This window comes from Vitis vinifera, chromosome 6 (assembly GCF_030704535.1).
Source record: "Vitis vinifera cultivar Pinot Noir 40024 chromosome 6, ASM3070453v1".
Lineage (NCBI taxonomy): Eukaryota > Viridiplantae > Streptophyta > Magnoliopsida > Vitales > Vitaceae > Vitis > Vitis vinifera.
Genome location: NC_081810.1, coordinates 16939644 through 16955958, shown reverse-complemented (window position 1 = coordinate 16955958; position 16315 = coordinate 16939644). Strand labels below are relative to the sequence as shown.

General features: G+C 31.7%; 1 pseudogene; it reads right to left on the bottom strand.

The window, feature by feature from the left end:
• Positions 1–766: 766 nt before the first annotated feature.
• LOC100253012 (alkaline/neutral invertase CINV2-like) lies at positions 767–15305 on the bottom strand (annotated as a pseudogene).
• Between the last annotated feature and the right edge of the window lie 1010 nt (positions 15306–16315).

Here is a 16315-nt window from a genome sequence, read left to right as displayed (position 1 = left end):
AAATCTTAAATTTATTAAATAAAAAAATTTAAGTAATAATATCTTTATAAATATTCTAGGTCATGTGTGGAAACAATTAGAAACGAGAAATGAGTTTGTGAAGATCATATGTGATAGATAGAAATATGAGAAAGAGCAAAACATCTCATAGAACCCATTCATGAGGGTGTAGATGTAAGGAAGAGTGAGAGACACCAAGTAGAGTAAAAAAGCTCGTACTTTAGGATGAAGATATAAAAAGCGAGGAAAAGTGAGATGTTTCGGACCTATAATAATTGTATTTCTTTCTATCCTCCATGATATTCTCTATTGTAAAATAGAATGTTCTCTCTTCTGTCCGGGTAGACATGGTTTATGGAACCATGTCAAAACCTGTGTACCTTTGTATGTGGTTTACTTTATTTGTGTATTATTCCGTTAATATGCTTACATCTTAACTTTGGCATTTCAAGCATTGTGCCCGCCTTAAGAAGGAAGAATAGACTGGAAGAACAATCTTTATATTTGAGTTATTAATCAGGATATTGTAAAGGAAAATAAGGAAAATATGCTTACATCTCTATTGTAAAACAGTTTTAAACCAATCAAGCCCTCGGAGACTGGTTTTCTTACACACCATATGCACAATACTAATTCAGATTCAGATGGTTAATTACCAGAAAAAACTAGTTCCACCAGTGCTCATATGATCTTCAGTTTCAAATGAAAGTGAATAAATTAATCATAAAAACATTGTGAAAACCACAGGGGAGACGAAGAAAATTTTTCAAGGATAGGCCCGGAACTTAGTAGGCAAGGTGATTGCGCGAGTAATAGTAGCGGGCTTGATTTTCTTGTCTTCGTCAAGAGCGATGATCCCAATATGTGAGGGCTCCTCAAGTAACATCTTGGAAACCAAGTGCCCAGCAATGGACCATGTCTGCAGTCTCCTAGACTGTTTGCCCACGTAGCAGCCCTCCTTTCCATCATAGTATTCTTGCCAATCGTCCTTGGACATCCGCTGCATGCTCAGCTAGCTCTATTGCCTTTCTTTCTATCTCCGGCCATCCGGTTTTGATGCAGGCTGCAGTAAGCAACCACAATAGACCTGCTAGAAGCATTTGAAATTGTTAGAAATGGTGAAGGATTACCTTAATTCTGGGAAATTATAAGCATGAAATTAAAGAAGGTACTTAAAACTCACCTGGCCATGATCCCCCATTTTGAGAGCTCCATCTTGTATTTTTGGGGTCACTGCCAGTTTCTATCGACCAGCCATGAATGTCCAAAGCTGGATAAGAGAGCTTGAGAGGCATTTTACCTACAAGCTCTTCCCACCTATCTTCAATGAGATCCAGTATAGCCATGGACTGATTGTAAGTTGCAAGGGAAGATAGAATCGCAACACAGTTGCCTAAAACAAACCACCTGAAGTCCATTCTGGTCGGACTAACATTGGCCACGGAGTATCCTCCTTTCATTGGCATGAAGTCGAAAACCCAGTCTGGAATGGAGTTAGGCATGACATTGAACTTGTTAACAGCAGTATGAGAATACTCCTCAGTCTTGTACCGGTATATGTTGTTCAGTTGCTGAAAATCAAGCCAGAAGTAACTGCGCATATGGTAGGTCAATGCCTGCAATCGTTTTTCAATCCTCTTACTGAACTCCTTCCCATCATCTTCTCGAAGAAGGTGAACTGCACACCTCAGTGCCATGAAAAACAGTGCTTGGATCTCCATTGGGTAACCGGAAACTCCCTATGTACAGCAATGACAACCCATTAGGTAAATTGAATTGTTCGAACTCGAAGCATGATCACCTGAATAGTTGATGATGGAAGGTAACCACAGCAATGAATTACTTGTTCTCTAGTTGCATGTTTCTCTGTTAAATTTTCTTCTAGGGGCCACATAGATTTCGCTTTTGAACCAGTTGCATTAGAAATTAACCACTCAGACGGCTTCATGCAGATGAAATCACAATCATGAAAGCAGACCAAATTAAGCTGCCCAAATTAAAGGACACTGTAAGCCAAAATGCTAAAAGGAAAAGTAGGATTGATCATACTCGATTTGTAATCTTTCAGGAGAGTTAAAATGGGAAAAAACCTTAAATCATTTTCAGTGTGTACTCACCATTCTGCGGTCAGTCACGCAACAACCATCAGCACAGAGAAGCGTTGGGAATGTACCAAACCCTTCGACCAGACACACAGACAATATCAGCTTCATTCCATTATGGCATTCCAGTCTATGAGATAAAGAATAGTCCCCAGTTGCCCTTGTGTAAGCGTGTTGGAGGATAAAGAAATTTGAAGCTGGCTGACAGTCCTTGTTCAAGTGTGAAGCGATCAATGCCTTTCACTGACAACTGAAGATCGAGAGTCCTCAGTAGAAAGTTTTTCACTATTTCTGGCTTCCCCTCTGTTAACCAAACTTTTATAAACTTTATGCAGAAATAATTATTTTTTAAAAACAATTTTAGATACATAAAACAAAATAAATGGAAGTACTAAAATAATGATCATATTCTTACCTTGATCCATAATACCAATAACACTTTTGAACTAAGATTGAGACACTTTGTGAATTGGATTGTCAAGGTTTTCAACTCACTACTCTCATATAGTGGATGGGTCACTTGTGTGGTGTATTTTTTTGAAAATAAAACAACAAAAAGACATGAGAATGAGAGTGTGGCTTGGGACCTCAACTTATAAAAAATTGTACATCTCTTAGTCTTCCCATTAAAGACTATATGGAAGTTATACTCATTATTTACACCCACTATGTACAAATTAATGGGTAATGGTGGGTTATGAACTTGAATGCATCTCTATAATTGCATAGGTTATACTTTTCCATTTTCCTCCATTACTCATAAACATAATGTACCAAATAAATTTCATAATGATGGGGTTACAAAAGTTGTAACACTACATTTATATAAATTAAATTTTCTAACTCCTCATTTTTAATTTGAGTCTTCCATACATAAGACTCTTGGATGCCCAATCAATTGATTCACCTACCTATCAATTGGTATCCTTAAATAATATTTATACAAATGTAATTATATATGGCCACACATTATAGGAAAAAAACTAACATTCTCCCACTTGGCCTACATAATTATATTTGTAATAGATTAAAAAATAATATGACCATAACAATTTCTCAAAAATAGGCATCCCTTATGTTAAGATTATGTTTCATGGAACCACTAACACCAAATCATTGAAATGATTGGATCACACAACGATCCAATATTCTTCAAGGATTATAGTACTAGCACCTCCATTAACATGAATCAATGAGTTTTATGACATTAGCAACATTAAGGCAATAATGGTAATTCATTCACATAATGGTCCCATCAACTTTTAAACATCTAGATTGTGCACAAAATGGATGTATAAAAGTAACATAATAATCATCAATATATCATAATCAAGAACTTTATTCTCATTATAATGTGATCACATACATTACACTCTCAATCAATCTAAAATTTACAAACTTGCCACCAAGCTCATCCATGCAACATAATCCATAAAAAGCTTAGGTGGAAAACCTTTTGTCAATGGATCTGCCAACATGAGTGTATTTTTAATATGTTCAATAGAGACAACTCCATTTTGAATTTTCTCCCTTAAAACCAAATACTTAATATCAATGTGCTTTGATCCTTCTGTAGTCTTATTATTTTTAGAGAATCGGACAGCAATGCTATTATCACAATATATTCTCAATGGTCTCATTATCGAATCAATAACATGAAACCTTGAGACAAAGTTTCTCAACCATATTGCATGACATGTGGTTTCATAACATGCTACATATTCTGCCTCCATTGTAGAAGAAGCTATCAATGATTGCTTATGGCTCTTCATGAAATAGGTCCATTTGATAACATAAAATATAGCTAGATGTAAACTTTTTGGTATCCTTACAATTGGCATAATCAGAATCAAAATAACCAATAATCTCTAGATTATTTGTTCTTCTGTATGTAAGCATGTAATCCTTAGTCCCTTGCAAATGACGCAATACTTTTTTAACTGCTTTCCAATGATCAATACCTGAATTACTTTGGTATCGACCAAGCATGCCTACCATATAAGCTATGTCTGGTCGAATGCAAACTTGAGCATACATGATACTCCCTACTGCAGAAGCATAAGGAATTTTGTCCATTTGTTTCTTTTCAAGATCATTTTTGGGACATTGAAGTTCACAAAATAAGTCCCCTTTCACAACAGGAGCAACACTGCTAGAACAATTTTGCATGTTAAATCTTTTAAGAACTTTTTCAATATAGTTCTTTTGGGATAATCTTAATAATCCACGTGACCTATCTCGATGAATTTCAATTCCTATCACATAGGATGCTTCACCAAGATCTTTCATATCAAAATTCTTGGATAAAAATTGTTTGGTCTCAAAAATCATTCCCATATTGTTGCTAGCAAGCAACATATCATCAACATACATTACAATGATACAAATTTTGCTCCCACTAATCTTAAGGTATATACATTGATCTACTAGATTCTCTTTGAAACCAAAAGTGATGAGAATTTCATGGAATTTAAAATACCATTGTCTAGAAGCCTGCTTTAGACCATATATGAACATTTTAAGTTTACATACCATATGTGCCTTGCCTTTATCTTGAAACCCTCAGGTTGATCCATATAAACCTCTTGATGCAAGTCACCATTCAAAAAGGCAGTTTTAATGTCCATTTGATGTAACTCTAAGTCAAAATGAGCTACTAAAACCATGACTATTCTTAAGGAATCTTTCTTGGAAACAGGAGAAAATGTTTCCTTATAGTCGATTCCTTCTTTTTGAGTGTATCCTTTTGCAACTAACCTAGCCTTGTATTTTTCGACATTGCCCTTAGAATCATGTTTGGTTTTAAAAATCCATTTGCAACCAATAGTTTTAATTCCTTTGAGCAATTCTACAAGATCCCAAACTTCATTATCTTTCATTGATTTCAACTCTTCTTCCATAACATAAAGCCATAGAGTTGAATTTTCACCATTGATGGCTTGATCATAAGAAGTAGGATCACTTTCCAAGCCAACATCATAATCATACTCATTAAGATAAACTTCATAGTCATTTGATACAACAAGTTTTTTCTCTCTTTCTGATCTACATAAAGATACTTCTATAGTTGGGACATTCTCATTTTCATTACGAGAAACCTCTTGAGTCACACCATATTCCATCATTGGTATTGATACTTCATTAGAGGTTAACTTTTTAATCTCAGTTCTCCCACTAAAATATTCATTTTCTAAAAACACAGTATGTCTAGTTTCAACAATTTTAGGGCCCTAACCATGACAATAAAATCTAAAACCTTTTGATTTTTCAGGATAGCCAATGAAACTATAACTTATGGTTTTAGAATCCAATTTCTTTATTTGTGGGTTAAAAATTTTAGCTTCAGTCAGACATCCCCATACATATAAATAATTCAAAGTCGGTTTCCTATCCACCCATAACTCATAAGGAGTTTTGGGTACAACCTTACTAGGAACACGATTGAGAATGTGAACAACAGTTTTCAATGCTTCACCCCACAAAAATTAAGGCAAGGTTAAGTTATTCATTATACTTCTCACCATGTCAATTAGAGTACGATTTCGTCACTCTGCTACACCATTTTGCTCTGGTGTTCCAAGCATTGTGTAGTTTGCAATGATACCATGCTCTCTTAAAAATAAGGCAAAAGCACTAAGATGTTGACCTGATTCGGTGAACCTGCCATAATATTCACCATTTATCAGATCTTACACTTTTAATTTACTGATTGAGTTGATTTTCAACCTTGGCTTTATAAATCTTAAAAACATCTAACGCTTCAGATTTTTCACGAATAAGATACACATAAGAATACCTTGAAAAGTCATCAATAAAACTAATAAAGTAATTATGTCTATTGATAGTGGGAATTGAATAAAGTCCCCAAATGTCAGAATGAATACATTCTAACAATTTAGTAGCCCTTGAGACACCATTTTTCTTAACGTTAGTGTATTTTCCCTTCATGCATTCAACACAACTAGTAAAATCAGAAAAATCAAGTGAAGTCAAAATTTCATCTTTAATAAGACGTTCCATTCTTTCTCTTGAAATGTGACCCAATCGCTTATGCCACAATATGGATGAATTTTCATTCACTCGATTTCGTTTTTTTAGAGAATTCATGCACATGATAGGATAAAAGAGACTGTGAATATTTGCAATCTAAATTCAATGAATAAAGATAACCATGTAAACTACCAGAGCCAACCAAACAAGAATTATAGAACAAGGAAACTCCATTATTTCCAAACTTTAATTCATAACCATAAGAATCAAGTCTTGGAACTAAAATTAGGTTTCTAGTAAAAACAAGAACATAAATTGTATCTACTAAATCCATAATGAAACCAATATCCAAAATTAAATGAAGATTGCCAATAGCCTCAATTTCCACTTCTGTTCCATTTCCCAAAGTAATGGTTCGCTCTCCTTTACTTAGTCTTTTGCTTGTAAGGTATCCCTGCAATAAATTCGTTATGTGAATGCTTGCATTGGTGTCAATCCACCAAGAGTTTGGTGGTATATCAACTAAATAAGATTCATAAGACACTAAGCATTGAGTTTTACCTTTCTTTTCCAACCAAGCCTTAAAGCCTGAACAATCTCTTCTTTTGTGACCTTTCTTGTGGAAAAAATGACATTGTATCTTATTTTCGTCATTTTGCCCATTGTGAGATACATCATTACCTTGCTTCTTTTTCTTACCTTTACTTTTCTTGAAGGATTTTTTATTTGGACCAATAGTGAGGTGAGCCATATCTGGCTTTTTCACTATAAGTCTCTTTTCTTTTTTAACACACATGGCAATTGGTTCACTCATTTTCCACTTATCCCTATGAGTATTATAATTAATTTTGAAAGGACCAAATTGTGAAGGAAGGGAAGTCATTATGAAGTGAACAAGAAAACCTTCAGAAATTGCCATGTCCATTTCTTTCAATTGAGAAGCCATGTCACTCATCTTCATGATGTGCTCACTTACACCACTATGACCATCATATTTCATTGTTATCATTTTGATCATAAGAGTACTTGTCAAGGCCTTGGAAGTTCCTAAGAATTGTTCTTCAACTAATTTAATATAGCTCATTGCATTATCTGAATCCGGGATTGCTCCATGAATTGCAGGAGTGATTGAACCTTTCACAATCATTAGACTCATGCGATTAGAGGACCCCCACTTTTCATATAAAGCCTTTTGTTCATTAGTGCTTTCAGGAGTTGGCTTTATGGGTGTAGGCTCTCTTAAGGCATAGTCCAAATCCATGCAACCAAGAACAATTCCAATTTGTTCCTTCCATTTTTTAAAATTTGCCCCACTTAATTGTTCAATACTAGACAAATAGTCTGTAATAGCAGTAAGATTCATTGCTGCAAAATAAAATTTAATTCAAAAGGAAAATTATTTTATGTCATGACAATATTTAACACCACACTTTACAATAATCTAACTACAACAAAAATTAAGTTAGATATCACATTAATCATAAACATAAGAGATCATATCATAGTTCTTTTGTTGGACTAAACTACAATCATATAATTCAAAAGTGCATTATTATAATCCCTCCGTTCGGTTGAATTATAATAATTCATAAATCATATAGATATGACATAATTATTAAAATAAAAGCATTGAAGTTTAATATCGTCGGGTAAAAACTTCATCAACCTTTAATTATTAAACTCTTGTCATATAATCAAACATGGTGATGATCCTCCGTTGTGTTGATCAACACTTGTTTCATAAGTTGAACAACACACACACACACACACACACACACACACACACATATATATATATATATATGTATATGATCATCTTCAAACAAACAAGTAAATAAGCATACATACTAGAAAAGTTATTTCTTGAGATTTTCATAATCACACATTTAAATTACTAATCATATTTTTGCAACTTTCATAAAATCATGCAATAGATATGATTGAAATCATGAAACATTGAAAATGTGTGTTACTACATTCATACACATCACATCATATATATTTTAGTTGTCCATAAGATCAAACAATAATCAAAAAATGAAAAAATATGTTTTATTATCCAAAATTGGTTGGCTCTAATACCAATTGTTAACCAAACTTTTATAAAATTTATACAGAAATAATTATTTTTTAAAAACAATTTTGGATACATAAAACAAAATAAATGGAAATACTAAAATAATGATCATATTCTTACCTTGATCCATGATACCAATAAAACTTTTGAACGGAGATTGAGACACCTTGTGAATTGGATTGTCAAAGTTTTCAATTCACTACTCTCATATAGTGGATGGGTCACTTGTGTGGTGTATTTTGTTGAAAATAAAACAACAAAAAGACATGAGAATGAGAGTGTGGCTTGGGACCTCGACTTATAAAAAATTGTACATCTCCTAGTCTTCCCATCAAAGACTATATGGAAGTTATACTCATTATTTACACCCATTATGTACAAATTAATGGGTAATGGTGGGTTATGAACTTGAATGCATCTCTATAATTGCATAGGTTATACTTTTCCATTTTCCTCCATTACTCATAGACATAATGTACCAAATAAATTTCATAATGATGGAGTTACAAAAGTTGTAACACTACATTCATATAAATTAAATTTTCTAACTCTTCATTTTTAATTTGAGTCTTCCATACATAAGACTCTTGGATGCCTAATCAATTGATTCACCTACCTATCAATTGATATCCTTAAATAATATTTACACAAATGTAATTATATATGGCGACACATTATAGGAAAAAAATTAACACCTTCGTCAAGTATGCTAAAGCACTAGGAACAAAATCTATGACGAAAACCCGAAGATTGATGAATGCCAGATAATCAATAGTTAATACGCATCTAGGTAAAAATATGCACTAAAACATTACAAACCCAAAGATTCATGCTCGTAGACATGTATGTGAGTAAAATCCCCAGAGGAAATGAATTTGAAGTTTCATGTTTTCTGCTTTTAGTTGGTTTGAAACTAAAGAACTTAATTCCTCTCCCATAGGCCAAGAATTTGTACAGGACATGGTTGAGCTACTTAATCTTAATTTGTTTGATCTTGTGAACATTAGTAGAAGTATTAGGTTTTAATCATTGGACACTTTCTCTATCCCCAAACAGAACATTTTAGTTAGTTAAAAAAGAAAAGGAATCCATATATATAATACCTAATCATAGTTGAGTGCCATGGTTCAAAGTTGTAGTATCGATCACTGACTTGGAGGGTCCCGAGGCGTATCGGTCTCAGTGTATCGACATGGTATCGTACAATACGTAAAATAAGCTGATTAGAAAATTATAAAAATATTATGTAAATCATCAGAAAAATATATACAATTAATTAAGTTCAAAAAAATTAATAAAATAAAATTGTCTCACATTTAACATTATTTAATAGTTATAAAAGTATCCGCTCAAAGTTATTTATGATAATGCTAATAAAAGAAAATTATTTTATTTCAAATATAATAACATTTTTACTGAAAAACATACAATAAAATAATCAATTCCATGTTGAATGACGAGGGTGTTCAAAATCATTATCATCAGTCCTACGACGAGTATACAAATTGGGATGGTAATTCCCATAGTGAGGATATGGTTAAAAGAGTTGTTCATAACTCGAATATGTTAGTTGATATGATTGACTTGATGATCCATAATTAGGAAAATATGGTTTCGAATGCTGTTTGAGACCAACACCATATTGATAGTATTTAAAACCTCGATAGGCAATGCTACTGCTATTAGAAGATTAATCATATCCATAGGAATCACTAGCTCATGTTCCAGTATTTGAATATCCCTCTGGATGCATCATTGGAAATCGATCAAAATCATTTCTACTAAAAGTATTGGAAGAGCTATCACGGTCTCTAAAGTTGTGATATGATCTATCATCTACTCCTCTTAAATATGACCTTGATCCTATACCCAAATTTTGTAAGTGTTCGTCAATACGGTGATAATTTGATCTATGATAATCATGACCACTAGAATACTCATCATCACTGGGAAATGTAGTTAGTATTTCCAAATGCTTTTGTTGTTCCCATATCCCTGGTCAATATCCATATATCTATCTTGTGTGGCATAGTAATTTTCATCTCCTTGTGCCCATGACATGCCAGGATCTATTTGACTAACATAACCGCCACTAGCACTACCATTTCCTCTAGTACCCTCACCAGTGCCACCACCTTGCCTACTATCCCCATTGCCACCATCATCACTACTAGAACTTGAAGAATCAATATCTCTTTCTTGTGTAGCATTGCTTGTACGCCTACTAACTCTACGATTTGTGGCACCATCATCTTCATGAACTATTTCTCTATCTTTTTTCATTAGAGGGAAGACCTTTATCCAACCAATCCAAATTATCAGATGATAAAATAAGTTCCTCTCCTTCTCGTATCCACTCATATAATATATCATCATCATTAAAGATGTGATTCAAATCAATTGGATTGTATAAATCTTCATTGTTTCGCTCTTGCATCAAATTCTTTACTCGAAGTCGCATATTGTAGTACACATAAACTAACTTATGCAACTTTTTCATTGCCAAACGGTTGCATAGCTTTATGTGAATCAATGACCATGTGCTCCAATTTCTTTCACAACCTGATGAAGAACAAGTTTGGCTTAAAATTTTAATAGTAATATTTTGTAGATGTGGACCTTCATCGTCATAGTTGTTCCACCATTCAGCTATAATAAAGAAAATACATACTTATTAATCATTATGATATATTTAACAACAAATGATGATAATTTCTTATTTGTAATAGATGTAAATGTATTGAGTACCTGGAAGAAATTGATTTATTGCTTTATTTGTAAGTGCACTTCCAAATTCTTTTTGGCCGTCAATAAATAATTTCACCTACATCATTAACATTTTTTTTTGTTAATGCACATTACATATACAAAATGTATTATATAAAGGTCACAAATTATTATTATACCTCGTTAATAGCTTTTGCTTGGCTATCCAAATTTGGCTCTAATCTCTTAATAACCTCATTTAATCCAATTTTAATTTTTAGATGGTTGGAGAAATACTTTGAACATTGGAACATTGGATTTTAAAAAATATGCAGTCATAAGTTAAATAATGATCAGTTTATAATAATTTGTACTTGAAAAAATTTTAAAAAAAATATAAAGAATTTTTTAATTACCTACAGCATGCAAATGTCTGTGCAATTGACCTTCTCACTTTCTATCAATGGCTTCCCAATACTTTTCCCATTACTTGACCGAAGCCCTAATAGCCAATTTAGCTCTATCCATTGCTTCATAAATGATTGATAGTGTGACATTTTTATCTTGATTAACCAATTTCAATACTTTGATGAGAGGTTCCATGATGGTTTGAACTTCCCTTACCTTTTTCTAAAATCGATAAATTAAGATAAGGTTGGAAAGCTTATCTGTTTGACTTTTTCTGCTCCTATCTTTATTAAATTCACGCCACTCATTTGTTGTGCATATTCTCTTTAGATCAACCTCACAACGTATAAGACTCTTAAGTGAAATGAATTCAGTGGCAAAATGGGTTATTCCTGGCCTTTACAGATCTCTATCTCTATCATTGGTGAACACTTTCATCAAATTCACTACTTTCAAGCTATTATAAATAAATTATGTGATCATCTTTGTTTGATCTAATATCTCCTTAATTTGCTTCATGCTTGCAATATCTTCAAGCATTAAATCAATATAATGGGCTACATAAGGAGACTAAAACAAATGCTTCCGCTTTTCCATCAACAACATATCGACTACTTTAAAACTTGTCTCATTATCAATGACTACTTGAACAACATTTTCTTTCCCAACCTCCTCTACAATTTTATCCATAAGGGAAAATATGTAGTTTGTTGTCTTAGGTGTGTTGGTAGTGTCAACTGAAGAATGGTATACCATAGTTCTATCACAATAAATCATGAAATTGATGATAGACTTTCTAGTCCTAGAACTTCAACCATCACAAATGATTGTGTACCCATATATAGGTCATTTAGCCTTCAATGTTGTTATATATACCTCAAGCTCTTGCACCTCCTCCTCCAAATATGTGTTTCCAATTTGGTATCCCATGGGACCTTTGATCCTTGGACCTACTTCTGCTATGGCATCAATCATTGATTGATAGTAAGGCTTACTATCAACTACATTAAAGGGTATTGCATTAAAGAGAAAGAATTTAGAAATAACTTTACCCACTTTCTTCACACCTTCAATAGAAAACAAGTTTTTTATTGATTTCTGCTTTGATTGAAACATGTAGAGACCAATTCCTTTTAGAGGTATGCTAGTCCTTCTCTTACACTAAAATTACGTGTCGATCTGCACTTAATCCTAGCATTAGAAGGTTGTAAAGAACTAGCACCCTTTTGATGCTCTTGTCTACCTTCTTAAAAATTCAACAACTTTCTTTCATTGCTTGTTTCATTTATCTTCTTTCAAAACCAGCCATAGCAACTTCCTCAATTTCATCATCAGAATCACCCTCATCAATTTCATAAAAATTTTCTTTATTTAAGGAACTCAAAAGTCGTTCATTTTTTTTCCTCTTACTTTGCTTTTTCTTTTGAAGAATCAGACATATGTTGTGGAACACTATGTGACACTTCTATCGGTACACGTGAACATCCTTCCACTTGTTCGGATATATGTGCGATGTGTTGCTTAAATCTTGTTATACCGTCATGTATAACTTTCTCACAATATTTACACTTTATGGTTCTTCTACTACCAGTATCAGATTCTGCATGCTCCCAACCAATACCATATTTTGAAACCATTTTGAAATTTTAACCTAACCATGTATAAAAGGAAAACAACTTACTTTTCAAATTATATATATATATATATAAACACATTTATATAAGAATTATAATATTCAATTTTCCACTCACTTATATGTTTCATATTGTTACCATATAAAAATAAATTATATTAAAAAAAAATAATAAACACGATCTCACCTAAGTTCACCATATTTGATTTTCCACTTATTTATATATTTTTTAATTAAAATAAATAATAGTTAAATAAATGAATATTTTTACAAAAAAAAAAATTCTTTTAAAGAAGTTTGTTTTGATAAGTATTGATTTCCTATTGTAATTTAATTGTAGAATATTATAAAATAAAAAAATTACATGAAATAATGAAGTAAAATTAATTCAAATATAAATGTAATTTTCTCTATACCATGTAAATGCATACCCTTCAATCCGTATTATTAAATCATTACTTTTACCATTATGATTTTTGAAAAAACAAAATGTTTTAAATAATTATTAATTTTCTAATGTAATTTAATTTTGCAATATTATAAGATAAAAACATAAATTAAAAATACAATATCTATATAATATAAAGTTTACCATATAAATGTATGTTATTAAGAAATATAATTTCTATACCATACAAAAATAATTTAGTGAACCAATTTAATATTATAAGATAAAAAAATTACATAATTTAATAAATTAAAAATATAATCTCTATATAAAATAAAAACATTACATATAAATATATTTAATATCATCGTAATATTATCATTATGAATTCTCCAATTTCATATAAACATTACTTTCCAAGTCTCCAATTTCATAACATTACGTCTAAACATTACTTTACACTACATACATAAATTTTTTAATTTTAATAATTTAAATACACGTAAATCAATTTAATATTATAAAATAAAAAAATTACATAATTTAATAAATTAAAAATATAATCTCAACATAATATAAAAATATTACATATAAATATATTTAATATTATTATTATCAATACCCCAATTTCATATAAATATTACTTTCCAATTCCACAATTTCATAACATTATATATAAACATTACTTTCCAATTTAATTGTCCACCATACTCCCCAATTTTACCAATTTAAATGCATGTAAATAAATAAATCAAATTCAAATAAACCAAATTCAAACTTTACCAATTTAACTTCAATTTCCTTCCCTAATTTAACTGTCCACCATACTCCCCAATTTTACCAATTTAAATACATGTAATTTTATCAATTTAAATACATGTAAATAATAAATCAAATTAAGGTAAATCAAATTTTAACTTTACCAATTTATCTTCAATTTCCTTCCTCAATTTAACCGTTTACTATACTTCCCAATTTTACTAATTTAGATACATGTGAATATACCAATTTAAATACATTTAAATAAGGTAAATCAAATTTTACCTTTACCAATATATCTTCAATTTTATTTTTGTTGGCTTGTCTTCCCCAAGGACCCTAACACACCACGACTTGTTGGCTATCTTCCCCAACACACCACATTCTGCAAACTGTCAGGCCTTCCCCAACACACCCACACTGCCACACACAATCACACGTTTGTAGCAACCATGACACCACACAACCACAATCGGAGGAAGGAGGGTTACCTTGTCGGCGTCCCACCACCATTACGGCACTGGCGGCGCACCAAAGATGTACACTCCGACAATGATAGATTTAAGGTCAAGTAGGTAAATCTTCAATTGTGTCTCATCCTTTATTGATTTTTCTCTTTTTAAGGGCTTTTGAAAGGGTTACGGGTTTGTTTCAAACTTGTTCTTTTCTTCTTCTCATTTGATGTTGTGGTTGAAAGATTGGGTTTGTGAATCACAGATTCACGGGTGTTTTCTTTTGTAGATGAATCTTTTATTTCTCTTAAAATCTTTGATTCTTGTTATGATAGGAAAGGAAAAAGAATCTCTTGATTGAGTTTTTTTTTTTTTTTTTTTTAATTGAGTCGACTGAGTTAACTCGGAATATCAATCAAGTCATCTGAGTCCAACCAATTCAATGCCAAGTCTGGGTATAAATCTATATCTAGTACTAAACTCGTCGCAATCAATGTCAAAGCGGATACGACTCGGTCGAGTCGTACTAGACTCGACTAATTTTTTTAACCCTGTTGAGTGCACCTAATGCATTATCAAGTACATCAATGGTACCAATTTCTTGTCCCTTGTAATAAACAACCGATCGTTTCAAATGTTCCCAAGCTTCAATAAACATCAAATTTTGATCAAAAGATGTAGGTCTTGTATGAGGAGTCTTCGCAACATCAAGAGTTCGAGTACACTTATCATCGTTTGTTTCAGATGAATCAAAATTTTCATTTGTAATCACATTTTGATCTTCTGCCATTTCTATAATGGTATGGTCTAGTATCCTCATAGCCGCTTCTCTTCCTCACACCTCTCACCTATTGATGAAATACACAACTCATCAATGTAAGTCATAGCAAATCTTCGACGTCGGAATCGTTAAAAAGGTTGTCAAAAGAAGTAGATAACACCAAACTGTTGATAACAAAGAAATTAAACCCAAAACATGAACAAAACACAAAAAATTAAGAAAAAGAAAGCAAGAAAAGAAAAAAAAATTATGTTTATGTAATTAATGAAACATAGGTTTTGATACAACTTGCCAAAAAACAAAAACTCAAAATTTTTTGTGATGACATTGAAATGTAAAATAAAATTACATAAAATATTATAATTTGAATAAAGAATTCAATGTTCTAGGAAATCACTCTTTCAAAATGGCCTACAACTGATGAGATATTTCACAAGCTTACCTTAATAGGTAAAAAACATTTTTGTTTAAAAAAAAAAAAAACATGCATTTCTTGTTCTTCTTGTGCAAATAGAAAATCAATGGGCTCACATGAGAATGGAGAGCAATCTTCTTCTTCTTGTGCAAATTGGAGATTAGTGGGTTCACATGAGAATGGGGAGAAGTAGTCATGTGCATAGAAAAATAGGTCAGATATTCAAAATATAGTGCTAATTTTAAGGAAATGGAAATGGAAATGGAAATTTTAAGCACCTCTAAAATTCAAAATCTAGTGCTAATTTCTAGGAGCCCATTAAGGTGACAACTAGTTTTTTTTATATGCTTAGGAAAGGTAAATTATTTTCATTTAATTATCCCATTGTTTTTTTATTTAAAATTGCCTTCATGGAAATGGAAATGGAATTGGAAATTTTAAACACCTCTAAAATTCAAAATTTGTTAATTCCATGATGAAAAATTGGAGGTAATTTCTGAAATTTTATTAGAGGCTAATTAATTATATTTTAGTATAATTAGACTTTTATATATGTTAATATTTTTAACATTGACTTGTTTTTTTCTTTTATTTTTTAATTTTT